Raw genomic sequence first — 26,203 nt, 5'->3', positions numbered from 1 at the left:
TAGAATGCACCTCAACCCTCAGCTTCTTATATCAAAGGTGCATACTAGCTTCCAACCATGTGGTATTTGCAACATCATGGCACCATTAAGGAGGGCAGGAATCTCTCTATGGGTAGATCAGGCTTACAAAAGGTGATTTCTTCTTTCAAGGAAGGTTTCGCTTGGAAGGTTGGTAACGGGGAAAATATTAAAGCCATTAGCACACCCTGGGTAAAAGGGAAAATTCCAATTGTCAACTCCAACCAAACACTTGGAGGTTCTATGGGGTGGATGGTAAGTGATTTTATTGACAGGAGTCAAGCCTCTTGGAAACCAGGTAAGATCAGACGGTGTTTTGATTGGAATAGTGCCAAAGATATCATCTCTATGGAACTCCCGTCTGAGCCAAAAGAAGACTACTTGTACTGGAAACTCCATCCCTCAGGGAAGTATAGTGTCAAAACTGGCTATTACTTCCTTTCAAGAAATTAAGAGATTAATAACTTCTCTTTCTCCACCAAAGATGAAGAGTTTGCAAGGCTAATCTGGAGTTTGAACATTCAACCAAAATGGAAAATCTTCATGTGGAAGCTCCTCCATAATGGGATAGCGGTAAAGGTAAACTTGGCCAACCGGGGCATACAAATTAATGCAATGTGTGATTTTTGTACCATGGGCTTGGAAGATAGCCAACATTTGTTTCAACTCTATCCTCTAGAAAAAGCAGTCTGGGAGAACTACCCTACTGTTTCTTGCTCTGATTTCACAGGTGTCCAACCTTTGATAAGTTGGATCCAACACTGTATCCTGCTCTTTTATAGCAAGGATGGTAGACATAGCAATCGGATCACCATATTTATTGTTGTCTTATGGGGTCTTTGGAAGACTAGGAATGCAAGAGTCTTTAAAGGAATTGATGTAACCATTACCACGGCTACAGAATTTGTTAATAGTGCAACCCAAGAACATGAGATTTTCACTAAAGAGACCAGAGGCCAACACTCAAGTGGGATTTAAGAGAGTGAAAATATTACTGCTTGGCCACCAGTTTTCAACCATGTTCAACTAGGAGAAGATAAATCCGGGTTTGCAAATTTTATTCTGCAGATTGATGGCTCTTGGGAGAAGGCGTCTCTAATGGCAGGCAATGGATGGGCCATCACGGGTCCAAATCAATCTTACACCTTCGATGGTGGAGGCAAACATGGGACCGCATCTTCAGCTCTACAATGCAAAGCATGGGCTTGCATAGAGGCCCTTAAGTGGAGTAAATCACAAGGATTTGAGGAGAGCTAATTCTTACAGACTCCATCCTTTTGCTGGAAAATCTGAAGGACTCTCGAGGTAAGGACATCTCCATTGCTTGGATGGTGGACGAAATCAGAAAGGTCGGGAATTGGTTTGCGAAATGTGCCATTATCAAGGTTAAAAGAGAACAAGTGCAACGCGCTAATGATATAGCCAAGTCATGCCGTTGTTCCCTTTCTAACTTAGATCACTAGTTTGTTTTTGTTCCTTTGCTATTGTCAAAAAAAAAAAAAGAATAGCATGCACTTTCTAAATTTATATCAATCAGGCATCCACTTTCTAAATGTCGCCGGACTAATCAAATAATCAAAATTTCAGCATTGCAGCCGAACTTAATTTAAGAGCCAGGCTGCTCTTACGGCTGACTTGTTTGCCAAAAATTTATCATGCCGCTTGAGTTATTGCTAATCATGGAGCTCACAAATTCCCTCAAATGGAGAAATGCCGGCTGTTATAATGCAAGAAAAACCAACTGTACTAATGCAAGCAAGGCAGCCTCTTAATTTTAAAAATTAAAAATGATGGAATCTCTCCTTCCACTAGTTAATGAGCTAGTGAACTTTAGTGAATTAATGAACAGGCTAGCTGTCAAAACTTGGAAGTATGGAAGTGAATGTCACTTGCCGCATGTACTTCCACTAATTACAAGAGTTTACTCTTGGGTAATATTACGTATGTAATAATACAATTTGTGTGATGTTGATAGTATTAAACTATCAATCAAAGATAGCATGTGGCCACCTGATTGAGCATAAATGCCGGTTGTATGATCCGGCTCAGTGACCTGAGCATGCGGCCGACTCATCAAATGAGTTAGATTGAAATAGTGGAGTTGGCCAATTTAGCCGTCTCTCCCCAAATAAAACTTAGATTAAACGACATTGCCCTTTAACCTTCAAAAATGCATGACTTAGTTTGACAGGCCTTTTTGGCCGCCTGACTCTCGACATTCAGCCTCATGACGCCTGCTGTACTTGACATCCGACCTCATGACGCCTGCTGCCTCCCAAAGGAGGCTCCCCTCTTGAGTCGGTGATCAACAACCGTTGTGCCATTACAGATGTGTCTCCCTACAGACGGCGCCAAATGTTTTGGGGTTTTTTGTACGTACCCGAATGGAGGGTGTGTACGTCCCTCGGGAAACAGATCCGTAATGCAACACTCGAACTGCCCGATCACCTGCAAAATAACGGACCCCGGGGGGCCGGAGGTCCGCCTCCGACGATCAAGTCAGTGACCAAAATAATGTATTTTAGAGAGAGAAAGTAGAGAGAAGGGAGATTAAATGTGGGGGGCATTGCCCTTGGAGAGAGAATTGGATTCCTTGAAACTGATGTAAAGATCAGTGTTTATAGAGCATTGGGATATGTGCCTCTTAGGTTATTTAACCTAAATAGATTGGCTTCCCACCGTTTTACAGTTCCTAGGGTTGTGGGCTTAAAGCCCATTTTCACCCTTCTATCATTGAGTGACACGTGTCATGCTCTAATTGGCTCATTGAGCGCTGAGCTTGCGGACACGTGTCGCGGTGGCATTGGTCCACATATAGGGGGTATTTTTACCCCCAAACAGGTATCCCACAAAGAAAACCTTGTCAGATTTGGGGTGAAGTTTGTCAGAAATTAATTTCTTGACATATGGTTCGCATCCCCATATCTTTAGAAAAGACAACCTTGGAGGTTTCTTCGTCCATAGCTCGTATGGAGTATTTTCTACAACTTTTGATGGAGCACGGTTCAGTGTTAGTACTGCGGTTAGAAGTGCGTGTCCCCAGAAAGAGATAGGAAGATCAATAAGACCCATTGTTGATCGTACCATGTCCAGCAATGTTCGATTTCTCCTTTCGGATACTCCGTTCCATTGTGGAGTTCCTGGAGGTGTCAATTCTGAAAGTATACCCTTTTCTTTCAGATGGTCATTGAATTCTTGGCTCAAGTATTCACCACCTCGATCCGATCGAAGGGCTTTGATTTTCTTGCCAAGCTGATTTTCAACTTCACTCTGAAATTCTTTGAACTTTTCAAACGATTCAGATTTGTGAGACATAAGGTAGTGTAACACCCCCAAATCTCCCTCTACGGAAATACCAGTATAATACGTATAATTATACCGTAGAGATAGATTTAGGCGTATTACCGCCGCGTGATTACGCAAGGCTACTCAAAATACTTAACTCAATAACAAAACTTGCAGTAGAAACTCAACTTTCTTTTATTAATACTTAAAAAAATAGTAACATTGTTATGAGTACTCAAAATAAAGACACAAGACCAACACTTCCAAATCTAGGTGAAACCATTCCCGGGACTCCATATGCTCAATTATTGACTCCATCTGAAAATAGTTAACACTCCTTACCATTACGATAAACAGGGCGAACCAAAACAAATAAGAAATACGGATTAGCAAAATATGCTAAGTACGATAAGTGCAAGATAATGTAAACTCAATTTATTTGCAAACATGCTTTTAAAAATCAATTCCAATAATTAATCTAATAATTTCAAACTCATTATTCCAAAGCCGATTCCAATGATTCAACAATCAAAATAATAGTTAATAAAACAATTCCTTTATTAAGAACCAATTTATTCTAATCCAATTCCTCATCCAAGTGTGCACACCCCCCAAGCTAGTCTCCTTATATTACAAGGCTATTCTTGAGGAAAGACCCGGTCATACAAAGTCCAAGGCCTTATCAATATACCAAATCCGCATAGTGGGATTACCAACATGCTTATAAAGCATTAATAATAATAATAATTCAATGGTTCAATAAATCCTTTTAATATCCAATAAATTCCAATATAATTTAAACTCCTTTTTAATAATTCCACATACTTTCAAAATCAAAACCTTTTAAATAGATATTTGAGAATAAAATCTCATATTAATAACTTTTCAAAATCAATAACTCTTCCTTGAAAAACCTTTTTTATTTAATTCAACAAATCTTTTAAAATCAATTCCTTTATTTAAACACCATAAGTAATTCAAACCATTCAAAACATGATTTAAAAATCAATCATTCAAAATACTTTTATTAAAATCAATACCTTCAAACATAATTTATTTCAAAATCATAATTCAAATCAATTTAATTCAATCACCAATCAAATCATGTAAAACATGTTATTCAAACCAATCACTTTCAAAGGTATCTAGCCACCTAAACGTACCTTGATCCTTGCTAGAAAAACCACACAAAAAGAACCTCAAGAACCTTGATTCCGAATATCAATCAACACTTTGCACTTTCAAACTTCAATCACGAATACACCTTGCAAATAACATAACCATAAGGTTATCACAACATAAACTCAAATCTAATGTGCATGGACTATAAAACTCTTTTAAAATAATACTTTAATATAAAATTATAGCTTTGAAATAGGTATTTGTATTTTAGAAAACTAACCATAAAGAAAATAAAAGAATAGGATTAAAGAGAATTGAATTTTCGTAGGAAAGAATAGGCAGAACTTGGAGAGGTCATAAATCCTTCAATATAACTCCGAATTGGGTGATTCTTGAGCCTAACCTCAAGGATTTTTTGAGAGGAACAATCTTCTGTGAAACATCAATACCCCAAAATCTGACCAGAAGTGCCCGAAAACTGGCTTCAAAGGTATACGGGATAATATTTGTATGAAAAAAGGAGAAGAAAAGTATAAAAAGGTTTAGGGAAAAAAAAAAGAATAAGAGAGAAGAAGAGAGTTTTAGTGTGAAGAATATGAGAGGTATGAAGGGGTATTTATAGGCTAGCTCATGCAAGAATTATGGCAAGAGAATGTGGGAAGAATTATGGCAAGTAGGGTTTAAGGGATTACTTGGAGAAGTGAGTAAATATGATGATTAGATATTAAAAAGATGGAGAAATAGAATTAAGGAAAATAAGATATTTTGAGGAGATAATTAAAATATAATTTACCAAAATAAGTCACCCAAAAATCCATCATGGTGGCTTTAGATATTTAGGGAATTAATTTGCTAGTTTTGAGGAATTAAAAATAATTGTGTAAATAATATTTATTGTATAAAATAATTAATTAATAAAATTCCAATTATTCACTAAATAAAATAACTAAGAAAATTAGATTTTCTACACATAGAAAATCCGAAAATCATACTTAATAATTTAGGAATTTTCGGCCCTTTTAAATAAATAATAAAATATAATTTTGTTTAATTAAAATATCCAAAATATATATAAATAATCCGGTTTTTAAAATAAAATAAATGGATAATAAATCTTATCCAAAATCCAAAAATAATAATTGAGTTTTAAAATACTTTTGGCGCCAAAATTCAAATATCATTTTGGCTCCAAAATTCAAATAGTAAAATAAATTACTAAAATACCCTTTTTAAGAGAATACTAATTAGAAAATACATTTCAAAAATGCGGGGTATTACAGGTAGACATATCCATATCTACTATAGTCGTCTGTGAAGGTGATAAAATACCGATGGTCATTTCTTGTGGTTGTGCTCATTGGTCCACATACATCGGTGTGTATTAGGCCCAACAAGTCACCTGCCCTTTCTCCCAACTTGGAGAATGGCAGCTTTATCATCTTGCCTAATAATCATCCTTCTCAATTCTCAAACGATTGTAAATCGAATGTGTCAAAAATACCTTCCTGTACAAGTTTCTTAATGCGTTTGATGTTATATAAACTTAAACATAAATTATTTATATAAACTTAATTAAATTAAAGTTGTTCAAAAAAAATATATATTAACATTAACATAAACATAAATTAGTAACATTATTTATATAAACTTGTTCAAAAAAATATATATATTGATTTTTTTTATATACATATATATTTTTTAAAAAAAAAAATACAAGTTGGCTCGCTGCCCGGCAAAGCACGGCCCGCCAAGCACGTGGGCCGTGCCGTGGGCTGGGGTGTGCCAAAATTTGGCAACGCACGACACGATGCTCATGTTTAGTCACTAGGCATGGCAGTTTCGAAATGAAGTTTACGGTGGGTTCAACACCATGATTTTATGATAGCGCAACATGAGAGCGAAAACATCAAGTATTGGAGCTATGCATCCCTTCCCGTGTGAGTTATACATAAGCTTCCACCTCGCACCTTAAGCCTCTTCAACCAAGAAAATCATCGTGACGGGTCTCAAGCTTCACCTTACTCCTACAAACCAAGAAAGAAGAATAAATAAAAGAGAAAACACAAGAAAACCCAATACTCATAAAGTGGCTCATTAGCATGTTGTCTAATACCACAATTTTTCAAGAAAAGTTTTTTGGATAGCCTCCCAAGTCGTGATTGATCCAGAAGTTAGAGAATATAACCAATAATCTTTAGCTATATCATGCAAAGAAAATGGAAAAGCATGCATTTGAATGTGATCTTTATAATTCCTTCAGGTTTCATAGTGGAACACACAACAATAAATTCTTTTGAATGTCTATGGGGATCCTCACTTGCGTTCCCATAAAATTTAGGGATAAGATAAAGAAAACCTGAATTGATATTCAATGGTTTTTCCAGAGTAGGAAAATTAATGCACAAGGGCTCATCCTCCAGCTTGGGAGCTCCTAGTTCCTTCAACATCTGTTCAACCATGAAAGTGTATGTGATTGGTAGTGGATCTTCTACTTCAAGTTTAGGTTCTGCATTAAAAATATGAAAAAGTTTCTCTGGTTCTGCCTCGTTTAAGAAGCCTACATATGCTTTTATGCGTTGAATTCTTCCTTCTTTATCGTAAGCGTACATGAACCTATAAAGAAAACAGAAATTAATGAGAGATAAGCTTAAAATATTAGTGCAAAAATGTAGAGTTCAATAATCAATTTCTGGTTAGAACTTTAAAACTTATAACTAGGCAGGATATTTTTTTTTTTTTTTTGGTAAAGGAGAGGGACAAGCCCCAAAGAAAATAACAAAAGAAAACTAAAGAAAACCAAAACAAGAAAGCAGAAAATTAAATTAGATCCACTACAAATTAAATTAAACTTCTTCATATAAATTAAAAACAATAACAAGCTTGACCTTATAAGAGGTAAAGCTCAGTAATTGAATAGCGTGAAACCATAAATAACAAAGTTAGACTATGAATTTTCAAGTATATGATATCTCCCCGGCAACGGCGCCAAAATTTGATACGTGTCGTTTACCGTATAAAATTAATTAATAATTTACCTCACTTAAACCTTCAAAAATATTAACAACTAATAAAAGGGGTAAGTAAGGGTCGATCCCACGAGGAGATTAATCAACTCTATAAATTCAAAGTCAACTCGAAAATTAAACTTAAAACACATAAGAATACTACTTACACTATACACATGAGAATGGAAGGTTAACTTGAACAATTCAGTAAACTAAACAAGAATTAAATAATTATCCAATTACATGTGATAACACACTTAACCAATTCCATTCATAACTTTACTCAGACTAAACTATTGATAATAATAATACTAATAACAATAATTGACCGACTCTGCTAAAGTATTCAATTTAACGATTAGACTAATCGTAGAGACTTTAGTAACAAAGACTTCCTGTTATCTCCCTTACTTGAAACCAATTCCGAACTAAGCCGAAATCGACTCTAAACTAACCTAGTTAACACAAATATAGTCGCAAATTGTATGGATTAGTCTTGGAAGAATTGAAATCTAGGAAACCTCATTAGTCCTAACCAATCTAAACACATAAATGTCAGATTACTAAGATTGAACTTGCTCTCTAATTCAAACCAAACCGTATTCGCAGACTCCATATAAAATTAGGGACTAATTTACTATACGATTTAAACTAAGCTAAACCATATAGATAGCAATAATTCACAACTAACAACATGAAAGATAACAATCGATGTCAAATTACAAATTTGATAATCAAGAACAAGCAGATAATCAAGAACAAGCAAATTTCAAATACCCATTTAATCGAAAAATAACATAATCAGAAAACAATTATATACCAATAATCCAATAAAAGTACTTCATCAAATTAGAAAAGAACATCAAATAAATCAGTAATATGGAACAACTCAAGAGGGAGACTTATGAAATATACTCCTAAGAACACCCAAATAAACCAGGCTTCGACCATGCGGTTCACCTTCGTTCTTGTTCTACCTTGGATTCGAGACTAAGCTTCCCTCCAATGGCTATCTTCTCTTCACCAATTGCCCAACTACGAACTCACTCGAACTATCTCGCTCTTCGTATAATTTTTGGCTAAGTTGTGTGTTTTCAGCAAGAATAATTGAGGATTTTTATACACCAAAAACGACCTAGTTTTTTCGGGATTAAAGAGATAAATTTGTGAAATAAGATAGAAATTCATCTTCTCCATATCTTGCCCTTGAATTTCGGGGGATAATTGCAATTCTTGTTGGGATGAAACTTGACAATGGTGGGTTCGGTTCTTGGTCTTCACGCACTTCTTTCTCCTTCTTATCTTCTCCTCTTTTTTCCTTCTAAAACCATCTCCAATGGCGAGACTTGAGAGAGTATTTTTAGGAGAGAGAAAATATTTTTTGCAAATGATACCAATAAGTTGGAATCTAAACTTAGCAACTCTAAAAGAAAGTTGCTAAGTTTAGAACTCAACTTTGAGTCGCATTTGATAAAAAGTGTGGGCTCTTTATCAATATTATAATATATTTTGTAATTTATTTAAGTTTTATTTTTTAAAAAAGTTACAATATGGATTCGGTGGGCCATAATTTGAAAGTTACATTAGTATACTTTAGAGAGTCTTACCATTGGGAAATTAGACTTCACATGAGTTGCTAAATTGAGAAATGGGTTGGGTATTACCATTGGGGGTAAAAAAAACAACTCATTTTGTATTTCAATACTCAAAGTTGAGTCTCACCATTGGAGATCGTCTTATCTTTTTTGCTTTTAGCTTATAACACGTTGGAAGTGGTGGTGTCTTGGAGTAGTAAACCAAATGGGCTTTCTTTTAGTTGATTGTATTTTCCAATCAACTCCTTTTTCTTCTTGCTTTCTTATCAAAAACACTAAACACACAACTTGGTATTAAGTATTAATTATTATAAAAATAGCTATAAAATAAAATACTAACGTAAACTAAGAACTGAAATTATTAAAGTAAATAATTTCATAAAATAACTAATATAAGGTAGTTATAAGACTAATATTAGTGACTAAAATATGGTATATTATGCACTTATCACGTATTATATTAGTACTTCGGCAGTGGGAGATTTAGGGGATTACAAGCTTCTTTACCCGCATTCGTTTGTCATGCGGGAACCCTTGGGTATTTGACACCATCCTCGGACATCGGGATGGTGCGTCGCTTCCTGGCAACACCTAGCAACCCTTGCATATTTTTCACTACACCCGAGCCTATGAAGTGTAGGTCGTCATTGAGTAGGGAGCACCCCCATGCATGATATCCAAATTTCGATTCATGTACATAAGATGTGACTAGTTTTACGCTAGTGTAGGCGTCGATCGAAACGCGCTTACGTTAAGCATGTGGTGTAACACCCCCTATTTACTAACTGAAATAATAAATAAGAATTAAAGGAAAATAAACAAATTTTAAATAAAAACTGCGGAAGCATACACCTAAATCGGAGGTATTACCGCCACACTCAACAACTGTCAAGTGTTAAGGCTTACAAAATCCCAATAATTATAACTCAAAATACAACTCTACAGACTCGTTATAGCATACTAATCGAAACATTTGAGCTCCTTTAGCTACGATCACTTGCTTATCCAGCTTAGAAAATCTTGACTGCTCACCATTTAAGGACAAATTCCAAAATAGATCGTCGTAAGGCCACCATAGGAAAAAGACATGGCCGCAAACATAAGTAGCACAACAAACAAACAAACACACACACACGTCAGCAAAAAGATGAGTAATCATCACATACCAAAATATAAAGAATAATAAAATGATAAATATTACTAGCTTAATTAAACAATGTAGTTTAAAACTACATTACACATTGTACTCTGAAAAGTAACCTTTGTCAAACCCAACCTTGAATAATAATACGAACCTTTACTCAAATAGCTCATCTATCCCATAAGTGTGCCACGCTATTTGTTTTATACCTAGCTTTGGACATGATTAATTCGAATAACAAACCAACAAGTATAAAAACTTGAATACTCTCAATAACCAGAAAAACACCTTGAACGAGACCACATACGGGCCAAATCCCACTGTAGGGGGCCATATAGAAAAATAAATAATAAAGATTGTACTCCATTCTTAACTCATGATTATCATCTCCTTACCAACATGCCAAGGACTAAGGTCTATAACGCCGAGTCTCAAACCAAGAATAAAATATAATTCTCAACCTTTTGATCTCATACTTTGATCAAATAATCATTCACAAACTAATTGATAATATCTCAATATTGGCACAAGTTTCCAATTCATATATGACGACATATTCGATTCATAAATATCTAAACTCTTATAGGGCTAATACTAGTACCCAAAATTAATTAACTCACAACCTAAAAATAATACTTTGCATTAACAACCATAAAATCTCGATAAAACAATACTCCCTATAAAAACAACATTAAAAACCCTAAAAATTATAACACAATCAATTAACACCACAATAATAACAAGATAATTAAATCATATCATAAAATTATATACATCAATCATATATATAAACTCAAGCATATGAATACCAAATCATACAATAATAATATAAAGCAATAACTATACAAACTATTCCAAAGTAAATAAGAAACAATAAATTATACATATACAACTCCAAAGTTTAATAAATTCGTGTGATTACCTTTCAACAAATTACAATCAAACTACAATATTCAAGGCAAAGTATATGGAGCGTTGTTGTAATTTGCGAGCTTTAATTATACAAATCCGATGGAGTTTAATTGGAGAATGAAATATTGAACGGATATTGGAGAATAATGAAAGAAAAAGTTTTATGAAAATCAAGTTTGGGGTTGGATCATGGAATTCACACACAAAAGGGATACGTACGGCGAACCATTTTTTTTTTTTTAATAAAATATCTTTTGTGGGATAATAATTTTTATAGGGTTTAAATTAGTTTATGTATGCTTAAAATTTTAGAGTCCTATATAAATTAAAATGAGGTTTTAAACTTCTATTAAATAATAAAATATAATGTAAAAGATACGAAGTAAAATATGATTTTTATATTATTATAATATACAAAATATAAGGGTATTACATGTGGTGAATATGTTTGGCACTCATAGGAAGTGAGAATCGACATATGATTAGGGACAAAGTAAAGTAGGGAGCCGCCAACAACTTTTTAAGAAACTTGTAAACCGTTCATGGATCATTAAAGGTAACCACGAATAAGGGACAACAATAGGCAACAACGATTAACCCGTGAAGGTTACACCCTATTTATAATTCATGAGATTACTAACTCTATATGGTTCGGAACCACAAAAGGAGGATCGAGGATGATGGTAAGAAGTGAGTCATGAAGTCACATTCTCCGGTATTGGCCTCTACTCGATTCTTGTAGCGAAAAGTGATTCTTGCGATCTCAAAGGCATACAAACAAAGCTTCAATTTGCTCCAAACTATTATAAAGACTAAATTGGTTGAATGTTAATGCACATATAATTCTAAAATATCGTGATCACTTGATTAGACAACAAGATTAAAAAGGAACCTCAACCGGTCGTCCAAATTATCTTATTAGGCGTTATATTCAATTACATATTTCCTTTAAATATGCAATATAGCGGTCAATAAATACAATAGAATAAACACCAACATTGGAAGCAATTTAACAATAATATCGTTAGTCAATCAAATCATAATAATAACCTCATCATGATACTAGCAACAAGAATAATAAAAAGAGTAATTAAGTGAATAAATTACTTACGTTCTGCGTTTCCTTGAACTGCTACATCATGAATAAATTGTTAGTAATTTCAATAAAAAAAAATATATAAAATCAAATTGAAATTAAATTAAATAAAATAGTTAATTTGGTCCGAATCCTCAGTCAATTCTACCTGTCACGCCTAGATTTAAGTATAAAACTTCGGGTATTGTATGGGCTCTGGGGAGTGCTAAAGGGATGTATTATGAGAGAATAGGGAAGGCTAGTATTTAAGCTAGAGCATAAGAGATAAAGAGAAAATGATTTGTCCTGTGCATAAGATTAGAAAGGAAGAGAGAATTATTTGGTGCCCCGAAATTGAGGAAATCAGCCTTATATTTATAGAGAAAATATGAGGGGTGAGGTACAAAACCCTAGAATTGAAGTGCCGCATATAAAAAAAACCCTAAAACTTGTCGTGTCACAGCACAATTTTCCGTCACATAACAATATCTACAGTGTCACGACATTTTTACTGTGGCGCGATAAATTCTAGTTTTTAAGTGTTTTTAAAACTATGATAAATTTTGATCCATATATCGGAATAAGGCATATAAATTACCGTTGGAAAGATCTTCAAGTCTACTTTTGTATATTTTAAGATAGGGTCGTTTTAGGTAAAGGGTGTCGGTTTTGGGACGAGTCTAGTGTTTTTCCCATATCTTTTTCGTTTTAAATCGGAATTGGGCTTATGATATATCGTTGGAAAGATTATTTCAACGCTTATGCAACCAACTAATATTTAGATCAAAATTATTGGGGTACGAAAGTAGTTTAGCTCGTTTTTGTGATGTGGACACGAAAAGTGGAAAATTTATGGTTTGAGGAAATGGGCTAAGAATTGCGCAAATTCTTAGCTACACAAGTAGCTAAGCTAGACGCACCACTACACCCATATATGAATATACAGTAATTCAAAAAAGAACATATGTTTTTTTTCCTTCTTTATATCTTAACTCTCTCTCTCTTCTTCTTTCTTACCTCTATTAATTTTCTTTCCCCTCTGTTTTCTACGCTACCCAATCTGAAATTTTCTCTCTTCTTTTTCCCCCTTTTTTTAAAAGTTAATTTTATTTTTACCTCACTTTCTTTCAATCTTTATGCTTCTCCAGTTCATCACCATTGTATTATTCTCCATCATCATCAACTTCTTCGTCACAATTGTGAAATTTGAGGTAGTTTTGAGTTTTTAAATTTTTTAATTAAAAATATGTAAATGTTGAAAAAATATTGATTTTTATCAGTTTCACATTTGTGATTCCTAATCTATTATGTTATAGATTAATAACTATTGTCTCTATGATGAACGAAAATTAGATTTAAGGTGAATATTCAAATGTTTATAATTAAAATAATTACAATCGAATTAGTGTTCTGTAAATTAAAAAAAAAAAAATTATGAACATACAATACTTTAAAATTGAATATTTTGTACAAAATGAACATTTACTACACTAAAAATAGACAATAGTATATAAAAAATAAGATAATTTAACGATATATTGTATCTTATTTCTTGTTAATTATTTTGTACAATGAATTTAAACCTATATTTAAACATATTCGTTTGTTTACGTGTTTTTTTTTTTTTGTGTATTAAATGTACATTTTATATAATACATTCCTATATTTTTCATGAAATGTTCATTTTATTAGGTATGATTCAGCTATTCTATGAATGTTCATTTTTACTATATTAAATGTTCATATATTTTTTTGACATGTTCATTTTTTATTACTAAATATTCATTTTTTATAACTAAATAATCATTTTATTTTTACATGCTCAATTTTTTTTTTTTTTACTAAATGTTCATTTTTAAGGTAATGGTCCATCAATTTTATGATTATATGATAATCATTTTCACTTTTCATATACTAAGTAATCGATTATATGTTAATTTTTTATTACTGAATGTTCATATTTTAGGGCATGTTGCAGCTATCCTAGCTGCACTATAGTGCAACTAAGACGTATTGCTAAGAATTGGGTTGGTTTATGAAATGTATTGGATTGAATATGGATTTAAGCACTCCAAAGATTAAATATTCAACCCGACTAATAATGGTGGTAAAAGGTTGTTAATCGTCGGATTTGGTTTTAGGAAGACATTTTTAGGTGTCTACAGCTGGCCGCCACTGGCCTACAACAACTCTTCTTTATCCAAGCTTCAGACAGGGAGTAAATACCACAAAGTGACACTCAGCGGCGGTGAATACCACAAAGTGGCACTCATTGGCGAAGCTTTTTTTAAATATATTAAAATAGTTTCTAATAATTGGTTTACCGAGTCTTTATTTTAATTATATTGTTTTTATAAATTTGTTGTGATTATACTTATTAAATAATCGTGCATCTATTGCATGGGGTTTAATCTTACCTAACCATTTATATTAAAAAAAAAAAAAGTTGGAGTAGCATTTAATTATTTTTGTCATCCCTGTTTTGGGTGTTTTTGTCCCTCGGGAGAGTTACAGCTAAAAGATTGGTCCGACGCGCTCTGTACCTGAAAAACACGAAGACTCCGGTTGGTAGGAGCTTCACCTCCGACGATCAAGTTAGAACGTGTTGGAGAATGTAAAAAGTGCAGAAAGGTAAAAGTGAGATCTTCTCGGATTCCGAGATCAGGTGTTTTCTCTGATGTGAGAGAATGTAGGGTAAGTTGTAATAAATGAACTGTGTTCCAGAAATGGGGGAAATCTCCCTATTTATAGGGTCATTGGAAAAAGTGCCCTTCATTAGGTCAGGATGACCTAATGGGTTGCGCCATTTTGTGGCGTTCTTGGGAATTGGGCCCTGAAGGCCGCAATTCCATTTATTATCTGAGGCTGACACGTGTCAGCTGCTGAGTGGCCCATATTAGACCTGTCCAGGGCTAACACGTGTCCCTCTCTGATTGGGCCACGTGTCTAAGGTATTTTTACCCTAAACAATCCCGATTGAAAATAATAACCGTCATTAAAATCTTTCTTATAATTAGTAGGAGCAATAAAATCAAATTATCTTGTATAACATAGCAAATCTTTTCGCTTTCAAATGATTTACCCATATTTCATTTAAGGTTTAGGGTATACACAACATATTTTATCTCTTTTTCATTCTTTTTTTTTTTTGTGCCGAGATCCGTGCATATGATGAAGTTGCAACAATTGTTTATCACAAATAAACAATATTTGTCTTAGATAGAATTAGTTAGAATTTCCTTATTCCAATCAAATTGGAAAATATGCTCTGACCACTTGTAACAAGTGATCGTGGAGCTTTTGTGCTTAAATACCAATCCAAACAACTTTTACCAAGTGATGGGTGTCATTTATGGCACTTATTTGATGAGTATTTAGGTTGTTTTTACCTTCTTTCATAGCTTTCTTACTTAATAAATGCTTAGTTTTATGCATTTTCTCTTTATTTTACCTTTTCTTTCTTATTTTGTGTTTTTATGGTTTTTCGAGTGTTTTCTCCTTTATTTGCTCTCTTTTTGTGGTTGTAGGTATTGTACGAAATTTGGGTCTTGATATTGGTGGCCAACTAAGTTGGAAGATGCATTTGGAGCAAACTTATAGCATTGGGAAAGCTCAAGATGCAAGGAAGTGGATGCTCCAAGTTCTAGCTCCTGCGCTCTCAAGCCGTGCTCTCATGAAAGTTTGTGTTGAACCCACCGTAGCGGCCCTTAGAAACTGCCACCCCCAATGTTCATCAAGTGAGCCTCACGAAGACCCATTTGCGAGCGCACGAGGCATCGAAGAAGTCGAAGAAACCCAGAAGCGCGCGAGCGTGCCTCCCTGTTTTTGGTTTCACTCAATTTCATTTCCGCGCCTCATATTAATACCTATTCTTAACCCAATTTTTGTAAGAAGTTTTAGACATAATTTTGATGATAATTTTAGCTTAGTTGAGCGTTTCTCTCTCTATTTTTAGGGTTAGTTAAGAAGTAGATTTAGAGAGAGAAAGTGAAAGATTTCAATGGTGATTTGAGAGATTGATGATACAAGGGTGACAATTGTGTTGAAGATCTTTACTATTATCAATAAGCATTTCTAACACTATCTCATCTTATTGTTTTGTTTAGATTCATGTTTGTTTGATTTGATTTGGATGTTTGATCTTGATTAGTGTAATTGTTCTTGATATTTTGTTGATTCTTGATTTCTTAGTTGTTTGTTGTTAGATGATGATTCTTGAGTAGTTGTTAGGCTAGGGGTTGGGTGAAACTTGTATGATTGATTGATTGTGATTAATTTGGGAATTGTGTTGATTGATTGTTGAGATTAAAGTGATTGATATAAGTTTGCATGTGTGTAATTCGATTAGGCCTAGAGAATTATGCTAAATTGCATTGTAATTGCTAATGACACGACCAATTGATTTAGGAATTGCAATTATCGATTGGTTTGGATTGTGATTCTCCTAGTTTGTTATTCGTAGAGACCACTAGCTTAACGATTAAGAGATAGCTCTTTGATTCCAATTGATAACTCTTATCATTAGTCTTCACAACCATTGATTGGCTGTTCTTCCCAAGTTGTTGCAATTGTCATGATTATTTGTTGACTCCATTTTCTAGTGTTTTATTTGTTTGGCTGTTTGTTTTGTTAGTTATTAGTGTAACCTCTTCGCTTCCGACTTCGACCTAGCTTAGGTGCCCAATTGAAAGCACTTGAACATAATCGTTCCTTTGGGTTCGACCCTTAACTTACCTCTATACTTTGTATTTAGGTTTGTTAAGTGTTTATAAATTTTGTTTAGCTTAGGAAGGATTAGTCAACGACCTAGTTTTTCTCCTCGTCACCCAGACATGTTTAATTTCACAAGAAAAAGCAATAAATTTTTAATCAAATCAATTTTAGGTGCACCCAAATGCAATATCTTCCAAAAATGTTGAATCATTAATTATTTGAATAGATAATACTACCTCCGTTAACCATTATCTGCAACTTTGGGGAGAGGAACGAACTCCAATGCAAAACTTCTTAATGGTGCTTAACAAAAAGTAAGGGTATGTCATTAATAGTTAATCTATCAAAAAAAAAAAATTTTGAAAGCACCCAGAAGGCCAGAACCATCCAACGTCCCAGCCACTGAAACCACCGACGGTTTCGTCACCTCCACGAACACACCAAAACCCAGATCGGCGACCACCCTCCAAAACCCACTGACGGATTCACCGAAACCCACCCACCAGAACCCAGAACCTACGAAAATGACCCACCCACCCACCTACGAAATCCATCCACCCACCAGAACCCAGAATCTACGAAACCCACCCACCCACCGAAAACGACCACCTACGAAAACCACCCACCGAGAACGACCACCCACTGAAATCCACCCATCGAAAATGACCAACCCACCAAAAACTAAACCCTCAACTCGAACCCATAATCACGAACCACCCCAATTCGAACCCAAAACCACCTAAGAAACCGCCACACCCACCGAATGCCCATCCAACAACAGCCTTTGTCGTCCTCTTCTTCGTCGTCTTCTTGTTCGCCGTCCCAAATCTGGAATGAATTTGAAGGAGGAGGGAGAAAGGTAATGGGGAAGATGAAGAAGGTGAAAAATTATGATATGAATGAGGAGAAATGGATGATTTTGAATTAGTTTGGTTGATTTCAATGAGTTATTGGGGGAGATGAATTAAATTTGATAGGAGCAGTTAGATTAATTAGGTTAGATTAGTAATTAATTAATCATGTTTTAAGAATATAATTGACGTTATAAAGTTTTAAGTAAAGGTATATTTGTAATTTTATTAACTTTTTTTAACCAAATATGGAAAGGTTTGGAAATGTTGCACATAATTTTTAGCGTCCATTTTTGGTAAAAGTTGCAGATAATGGTTAACGGAGGTAGTATAAGATTAATGAGTAATATATTTATTTGAAAGATGAAGAATAAATGATTTATTAACCATTGAACTAATTAACCTAATAAGCAAGATAATATAAAAATATGAGTATTTATATGTAAATTATTAGAATTATATGGCATTTTCCTAAATCTAACATTTAATCTGTTGATAAAGGGTGCATGATAATGCGTTTCCTAAATACAATGTATGTTATTATAGGATTTTATAACTCTAATAATTACATATGAAAAGTTTCTGACCTGATTCTTCAAAGATATTTGCTCTATTTTTGGTTTTTCAGGTGGTTTGTTATGATTTCCTATCTTTTAATAGTAGCTGGAATTTAGGAGGGTTGCTCTGTTTTTTACCAGACTCTTGAACAATAAGGCTTCTAGCACTTCATCTAAATCTTGAATTGCTGAGTTTAACTTTTTCCTCTTAAATTAACAGTTTGGTACCTTATCAGCTTGCACATAACATAATACAAACTAGCAGCATATTTTTTGTTTAGTTATTCTACAAATATTTACCTTGAACATTATATGTGGAGACTGACTTTATTACTTAAAAGCATCATTTATGCAAATTAACTACTTTCGTTTTGAACCTTGTGAACAATTGAAGTAATAGTCTTGATTTTCTAAGCACCTTCTGATGATATGCTTGACTTGGGATAGTCACTATTTTGATAGCTAGTTTTAACTTCCAATAAGATTAATTAATGCATGATTATATTATAAAGGTACTTCTTCTATATATAACTAGTTTTATTATCTTTATCTTTTGATGTTAATGTATGTATTTTAAAGAAATTGAAGACATAAGATGTCACAAGGAACTCAAATATGGAAGGTGTCCAAAAAATTTAGTGACAAGTTTTCGGTTTGGTCCTTCGCACATCAAGAACAAGCGATATTGGGGTAATATTCACTCAAGACTGCAGTGAGAAGGTTCCTAAACTTGCAACAAGATTTTACTTAAAAGGATATTTTTAACAAGGAGCTTGAGGTTTTGCTCTACCAAAAAGGTGACTCTCTCTTTTTAGGGTTTGTTTTACCCCTCTCTCCTCTCGACCACCGGAAATCGTTTTCCGGAAACAACAGACATCACTGGCATTTTATTATTATGTAGTCACACATATTAGTTTCACGTATCATTATATTTTATAAATTATTTTATTATAATTTGTTTCATGTTGATTTTCACTCTTTATTATTATATCCTCCAAATAATTCCTTCATCATTTGAAAAATTTAACCATTCCAATATTCACCTATTTAAAGTAAAAGACAATTTTTAAAACATGTAAAAGAACTTTTAAGAACATTAGGACGTTATGGCCAAAATACTAAACTGGGCCCGGTTTGATCTTTACTTGCGGCCCGATGATCTAGGGTAGGGCCCAATGTTAATTATTATTCCTAAGGTTATTAGAATTAATTATAGTCTTCAAGAATTCTCTAGAAGGTTCTTTAATCCTAATAGAATTAGAATTAATAATTATATTTTGATAAGTTTTACTTGGAATAAAATATTATTTTATGAAAAATACGATTTCAGTTTTCATATGGACTTTACAAATCAATTTTGATTGATAAATGGACTCCGTGTTTGAAAGCGCGTAGAAATCCAGGCTGTCGCCAAGCGACAAAGTCGGTTTTGCGGCGACAGAGTGGAGTTTTATTCCTTATCAAATTCTACCTATTTCCGGACCGTTTTCTTATAAATAGGGTCCTGAACCTCCGTTTTTAATCAATAATCATCAATTCTCACAATCATCAATCTTTTCTCTACAATCATCATCTCTCTCTAGCTTTTCACACACACAATTCCGCATACACGAGATCTAGAAACACCTAGCCAAGTTCGAAGTTGCCTTTGCCCTAAACGTGAAAGGTTATAATTTCTGAGGGTTTGGTCCCTAATCTTTCTTTCAATTATTTAATTTTATTGTTTGATTTTATATTTTCCTTGAAATTACTAACGCGTGTATTTTGTTATTAGAAAGAGGTACGAGACATCAAAGTATGTAATCTTGTTTCTCTATTCTTGTAGAAAGCATGTTTAAATTTGTTTAATTCCTAGTATGATGTTAGGATGTTATTATTGCTTTCTAGTATCATGTTTAGGGTGCCTTTTACTCTTTTCTAATATCTGTTAGTACCATGTTAGGTTTAAAGCTTTGATCTTTAATGCTTAGTGACATGCTAGGATTTGTTATTAATCTTGTTAGTATCATGCCTAGGATCTTGCTATTATTATGTTTTAGCGTTATTATGATTATTATTATGATTATAATTATGATTAATGATTATTATGTTGTTTGATGATTATAATTGTTATTGCTTGATCACGCCTTTTATGCATGTTTAAAGGGAATTTGTACTTGTAATCACGCTTAATAAGATAATTAATAATCTTGTTTAGGCTAATTTGATTATAATTCAAGTGATCGCCAATAATAGTTTTCTTGTGCATTAAATTCAACCAACATAGATAAATAGGTTTAGGGTAAACCTATTGATTGCATGTTAGTCAAAAAGCGCACATGAATACGAGAAGAATGAAGTAGAGGCCTATTATTAGGGCAGGTTCAATCTCTTTTAGGTTGGATTTGTACCTTCATCCCCAAACCCTATTTGGTTCAAGACCTTTTGGAGTTGACGATCTCATGGATCGTTAAGGGGTGTAACCTTCACCTTATGAACGGTTTACAAGTTCCTAAAACTTGTTGGCGACTCTTTTGCTCTAGCTTCCTTCCCTTTGGACGCCACCATGCTTAAGTGTATGATCACAGTGGGGTTCAAGCTTGGGGTTAATGGCTTAAAATATTCCCTACAAGTGTCTATTTAAAGAAATAATAAATTATTTACAAAAATGCCATAGAAAAATATTGAACATAAAAAAAATTAAATTACAAAAATGTCATTACATTACACTAAGGGCAATTTCACCGATTGATTAAATCTAATCTTACGATTCAAATTCATTCTTACAATATAAAGTGTTCTTATATAGAGGAGGGTTGAGGGAGATGTATTACTAGGATAATAAGAGTCAAACTAAGCAAAATAAAGGTAAAAATAGGGAAAGAGGTGATATTGACGGTGTAATTATAAGGAAAATTATGTAGTGATAGTGATGATGTGATTGTAAGGAAAATTATGTAGTGATAGTGATGGTATGAGGTGAAGAAAGAGGAACTAATACTCTCATTTTGAGGGTAATAGTTACACTAGGGGGAGGGTGGGTAACTATTACCCTCATTATGAGGGTATTAATTCCTCCATCTCTATCTTTTCCTCATGACACAATTACCTTATTTCATTTGTAAACACCATGCCTCCTACAACACCATCTCTAGCTAATTACTCATGTTTTTTCAAGTTTGACTTTTATTACCCCTTAATATATTATTCTCAATCCAAGCAAGGCCTAAGAAATATGTAATACGTAATTATATCAGTCACAAAGAGGACATTATAGTTGGTTGTTCATTCATTCCTGTAAACTATTATGCAAATTCATCTTATACAAAAGTGTTATCCTAATTTCTTACCATAATACTCTTATTTTTACATCAACGAACCTAAATGACTAAATTTGCACAGCTGAAAGTACATTCATCAATATTATTTAAACAATGAGCTATCCAAACCAAACATTCCTGTATATTTTTCAAAGGTAAACTTAATAAGAATGAAAATATCAAAAAAGTAAAAAATTGCAGTACAAAATCAAATAACATTGCAGTACAAAAATGCTGGAAATTCGAAAAATATCAAACAAAATTGAATTTTTTGGAAATTCGAAAAATATCAAACAAAATTGCATTTGAAAATTCAAACCATAAATTTTAAAACAAATCACCAAAAAAAATCGTTGAAAATTCAATCCCTAAAATAGTTGAAATTAAATTGTTGATGCAATTTCGAATAATCAAACATAATTGAAGCGATTTTGTAACAAATTCCTTAAAATTTCAAAAAAAATTTTAACAAAAGCGCTGAAAATAAATTGATTGATTAATCATACCTTAATTTACCGAATTGCGAGAGATTTGATTGGAATCACTGAAAAGTCTTTCAAATTGCTCTAATGATGGAGAAATTTAAGAGTTTGAGGAGAGAGAAAATTAGGGTTTATGTGGAGTATTATCTTATTACTTGACTTCCTTTAATCATGACCGTTTAATTATTATATATACTAGTGTTCTTATATAAAGAGGTATTCTTATAATCTTACCGAATTCCTCCGTAGATTATATACACAGGGAGTGGAACATGTGAAAACAACTCTTACACTGAAAACAATTTATCCTAGCCGTAGATTATAATCTAGCGGATGACATTCCATCTAACGTTTAACGCATTTTTATACATTTAACCCCCCCCCCCAGCCACAATTGACAGTTGTATTATTTCTCCTCTCGACGTCCAGATTTCTCTTTTTTCTCATCTCTTTCCTCAACAATTTGGGAATTCTTTCTTCTCAACATTGTTGATTTCTTCTTCGATTCATCAAATTTTCTTCTACAATTTGCATTCAAGCTAGCAGGTAAATTTTAAATTTATCAATTAATGGTTATTTTAACAAAAATTGAGTATTATTATTATTTTGAAATTTGTCGAAAATTATTTTGTATCTTAGAATTTGTACGAATCTGATGATTTTGTTGAAGAATGGTGATGATATTGCTGATACAAGCTTTAATATGTTTTATAGAGCAATTTTTTCTCTTGCTTTCGTAAACTGCAGTTAATTATTGTTACTTTGATTTTCTCTCACTTAGGGTTTTGATTTTTAGTTTGGTTTTACGTCTTTGATTTAATAACTTGGATAATTGCTGGTTATTAAAATTCTAATTGATTTAAGATAATATTTATCATGTTTTAATTGTTAATCGATTATGTTACTCGATTTTGTTCTGATTCCGAATTCAAGTGTGAGGTGTTAATTTGTTTTTCTGTTTCATATGATTCTGTTTTTAGCTTGTTTTGCATCTTTGTTTTTAGCTTTACTTTTTTTTATCAGATTTTTCATATCTCTTGATTAATTGAATGGTATTACCACTTTGTATTTTGTTTGAGTACACTATGTAAATTCAGTGGAAATTTGGAAAATGATGCATTATAGACTCCAATCACTCCATGCATAGCACTCTGAATCTAATTTTACAAGGCCTCGATTAGTCGTTTGCCACCAATTAAGCTCATCATTGCCATATTGTCATAGTTGTTTTGCCTACCTTTTTTTTTTTTTTTTTTTTTTTTTTTTGACTATATGATATATGAAAGATGATTTTGACAGGCAGTAACTTTTCTGGGAATTAAATTCGAGAAACGAAAGTGAAAGTTATAATACTTGGCTTTATTGTTGCTGTTTGCTGAGGCGGCTGCTCGTGGTGTGGTTCCGGAGTTGTTGCTGCTTGAATCGGTGTTTGGTGAGCAGTGCAGCGGCCGAGATTTGGTGCGGTGGCGAGCTGCTAGTTGCAGGGTGGTCCACAGTAGCTGGTTGTGCGGCTGGAGCCTGGAGGTGGAGCTACTTGAGTGATAGGCTTACATGTAGTAACTCTTTTTTGGCATGGGGTGATATCTTTGTTTTTATACTAGTATACAGTGACCTCTATTTTGTATATACTTGTACTTATTAAGGATATGGATACCTTGTTTTTATATTTAGTGACCTTAGTTTATAGAAACCATTAATATAGTTACCTTATTTTTAAATATAGTGACCTCTGTGCAAGCTTTATCAAAGTTGATATTGTAACCTTGTTTTTATATAGAGCGACCTTCATGTAAATGTTGTCAAAATTGTTATAACTTGATGTAGTTTGCTTATTTTTGTATGTAGTGACCTGTGGATAAATGGTGTCAAATTGATATAATTATCCGAAGTTTATATATAGTTACCTTATTTTTGTATATAATAACCTTAGCATCATGAAAATGGTGTCATAAACTCAAAGTCGTTATAGTTACCTTATTTCTGTACATAGTGACCTTTATGTAAATGGTGTCAAAAACTCAAAGTCTATATAGTTGCCTTATTCCTGTACATAGTGACCTTTATGTAAATGTTGTTAAAATTGATATAATTACCTTATTTTTGTATATAATGACCTTTGTGTAAATATCGTCACAATTGATATAGTTATGTTATTTTTATATATAGTGACTTTATGTAAATGTCGTCAATTTAGATAAAGTTACCTTATTTTAGTATGTAGTGACCTTTAAAACGGTTGAATTGATTATATGTAAGGTTGGAAAGATCTTAGGGCTTTTACACCGTCTGATCTTTTGTGCTATTAATTGAATTTTAAGATAAATTATAATCTATATGTCAAAATTTAAAATATATCATTGATACAAAAAACTACTTCCTTCACTCCAAAAAATATTATGATATAAAAAATAAATTTATATGATATTTTTTGAGAATTATAATCTAATAATTTTTTGAATAAAATTATAATTCAATTTGTACCTCTGAAATATTGGTGTTTTATCGAAAATAAAACTCTAAACTATAAATTTTATCATAAAAATCCAACCAAATAGGATTCTAAACTAACCTTTTATCTTATGAAGTCTATTTAAATCTATCCAACGTGGCGCGACACTTGACGAAAAGTTGAAACTCCAAGTGTCGCTGCCTCGTGACCTGGCTAAAAGTTTAGCTTTATATATTAGGATGTCCGGGTTTTTTTTTTATTGAATTTTAAGATAAATTTTTAATTTATATGTCAAATTTTAAATATACCATTGATACAAAATTAGTTAAGAATTGATGTGCTTTTGTGACGATTTGCTATCTAGTAGGCATGTAATGACTAATAATAATGTTGGTGGAAATGTTCAATTTAATAAATTAAAAAAATAAAAAAAATAGAAAAAATAAATAAATAAATTTCAAATCCCATTGAGTTGACCCGAACCCAAAACTTTGGGCAAGGGTAGAACATTTTTTGACTCGTAACCTGAAGTGACCCAATACGAGATGACTCATGAGCCACCCTAATTGACAGGTCTACATAGTAATAAAATTCTACTCCCTCCGTCCCCTTTTGATAGTCTCTTATGGGCAATTTTCACGGGAATTAATAAACACAAATAAGAATAGTTAAAATACATTGAAAAGGTAAATTGACATTGGGTATGCAAAAAAGTAAAGAGAGAAAGTAATAAAAGTACATGGGAAAACAAAATTTACATGGGAAATTTAAATTTGCACAAGTATTGTTACAAATTGGAGGGAATTTTGGTAAAAAATTAATATTAATGGTTGTTGGAAAAAGCAAATGAGGTGAACATTTTGGGACTAAAATTTGCCCATAAGGGACTATCAAAAGGGGACGGAGGGAGTATTAGATTGTGAAGTATATTATTTTAACTGATTAGTACATATATATTATAAATGGATGTTTTGCGCTTTCAACTATTTTCTTCGCTCAAAAAAATATTATGATATAAAAAATAAATTTATATGATAATTTTTTAGAATTATAATCTAATAATTTTTATGAATAAAATTATAATTCAACTTGTACATCTAAATATTGGTATTTTATCGAAAATAAAATTCTAAATTAACAATTTTATGCTAAAATTCTATTCAAATAGAATTCTAAACAAACATTTTTATTTAAATCTATCCAATGTGGCGTAACACTTGGCGAAAAGTTGGAACGCCAAGTGTCGCTACCTCTTGACCTGGCTAAAAATTTTGCTTTATATATTAGCTAAGTTTTATGATTGGAAATTATAAAAAATAATACCACTTTTTAAGTGATTAAAAGATTGACTTGTTTTTGGCTGATCACTTAAAAGGTTATATTACTTTTGACAATTTTCCTTTTTATTTTTTTTTAATTTTTTTTATAATACCACTTTTAAGTGATTGAGTAATTTTTCCTTTAGTTGGTGAGATACAATAACTCAAAAGAAAGTACTCTAGTTATACAATCTAGCATCTCCTAAAGCATATTTTATACCTTAAAACAAAATGATTTCAATTAGATTGCACAACATACTATGAGAATTGAACCTGCATGCTACACGGTACACGCTCATTATTCCAAGCGATCTTATAACATAAAATCATTCATCTTAAAAAACAAGAAGTAACAAGCCATTGTAATGGTGATCACAATG

The 26,203-nt window shown here is 32.8% G+C and overlaps 1 long non-coding RNA gene across 1 annotated transcript; it reads right to left on the bottom strand.

Annotated features, from left to right (window-relative positions):
- Nucleotides 1-6,158: 6,158 nt before the first annotated feature.
- LOC145587620 (uncharacterized) lies at nt 6,159-8,738 on the bottom strand. Its single transcript, XR_014101326.1, has 3 exons — nt 8,346-8,738; nt 6,782-7,038; nt 6,159-6,449 (listed from the first exon to the last, which is right to left on the bottom strand). It is a non-coding gene; the product is annotated as an uncharacterized LOC145587620 (long non-coding RNA).
- Nucleotides 8,739-26,203: the final 17,465 nt, after the last annotated feature.

The sequence above is a fragment of the Chenopodium album genome, chromosome 17 (genome assembly GCF_948465745.1).
Source record: "Chenopodium album chromosome 17, dcCheAlbu1.1, whole genome shotgun sequence".
NCBI lineage: Eukaryota > Viridiplantae > Streptophyta > Magnoliopsida > Caryophyllales > Amaranthaceae > Chenopodium > Chenopodium album.
This window is presented reverse-complemented; position numbering and strand designations above follow the sequence as displayed.